Source organism: Triticum aestivum, chromosome 7D, assembly GCF_018294505.1.
Source record: "Triticum aestivum cultivar Chinese Spring chromosome 7D, IWGSC CS RefSeq v2.1, whole genome shotgun sequence".
In the NCBI taxonomy this organism is placed as follows: domain Eukaryota; kingdom Viridiplantae; phylum Streptophyta; class Magnoliopsida; order Poales; family Poaceae; genus Triticum; species Triticum aestivum.
This window is the reverse complement of record NC_057814.1, coordinates 588,300,051-588,301,585: the sequence shown is the minus strand read 5'-3', so window position 1 is coordinate 588,301,585 and position 1,535 is coordinate 588,300,051.

The following is a 1,535-nucleotide window of genomic DNA, read 5'->3' as shown; positions in this document are numbered from 1 at the left end:
GATGAGAAGTCATCTGTTACACTGGCACTTCATGTTTTTAAACTTATTACAACTCCAGACTTTTTTTGCATTCCGTACGCACCATTCAAAGCGACGTCATCAATTTTCAAAACTTTCTGACATCATTTGCTATTTTTAGTCATTTACCGATTTGTTTAGAGAGGTAAATGACCGTGAAATTGAAAATCACTACAGAATGAACTATGAAAATGTCGAAACTTGGCATGGTATCATCATTTCACCCACATAGCATGTGCAAAAGAGTAGAGATAGTTACGGCAAAAACTGGACGTCCTTCGTGTACAAACTGGATAATCTCTTTCGAAGTATCAGGGTTTCTGACGAGAACTCATTTGTTACATGGGCACTTCATTTTTTAAACTTATTACAACTTCAGTCTATTTTTTGCGTTCCGTACGCACCGTTCAAAGCGACGTCATCAATTTTCAACACTTTCTGACATCATTTGCTATTTTTCAGTCATTTACCGATTTTTTTAGAGAGCTAAATAACCGTGAAATTGAAAATCACTACAAAATGACCTCTGAAAATTTCGAAACTTGGCATGGTATCATCATTTCACCCACATAGCATGTGCAAAAGAGTAGAGAGGGTTGCGGCAAAAACTGGACGCACTTCATGTACAAACTGGACAATATCTTTCAAAGTATCAGGGTTTCTGACGAGAAGTCATCTGTTACATGGGCACTTCATTTTTTTTAACTTATTACAACTTCAGACTTTCTTTTGCGTTCCGTACACACCATTCAAAGCGACGTCATCAATTTTCAAAACTTTCTGACATCATTTGCTATTTTTAGTCATTTACCGATTTGTTTAGAGAGCTAAATGACCGTGAAGTTGAAAATCACTACAAAATGAACTCTGAAAATGTCGAAACTTGGCATGGTGTCATCATTTCACCCACATAGGATGTGCAAAAGAGTAGAGAGGGTTACGGCAAAAACTGGACGCACTTCGTGTACAAACTGGACAATCTCTTTCGGATTATCAAGGTTTCGGACGAGAAGTTATCTGTTACACCGGCACTTCATGTTTTTAAACTTATTACAACTCCAGACTTTTTTTGCATTCCGTATGCACCATTCAAAGCGACGTCATCAATTTTCAAAACTTTCTGACATCATTTGCTATTTTTAGTCAGTTACTGATTTGTTTAGAGAGCTAAATGACCGTGAAATTGAAAATCACTACAAAATGAACTATGAAAATGTCGAAACTTGGCATGGTATCATCATTTCACCCACATAGCATGTGCAAAAGAGTAGAGATGGTTACGGCAAAAACTGGACGTCCTTCGTGTACAAACTGGATAATCTCTTTCGAAGTATCAGGGTTTCTGACGAGATCTCATTTGTTACATGGGCACTTCATTTTTTTAAACTTATTACAACTTCAGACTATTTTTTGCGTTCCGTACGCACCATTCAAAGCGACGTCAGCAATTTTCAACACTTTCTGACATCATTTGCTATTTTTCACTCATTTACCGATTTGTTTAGAGAGCTAAATGA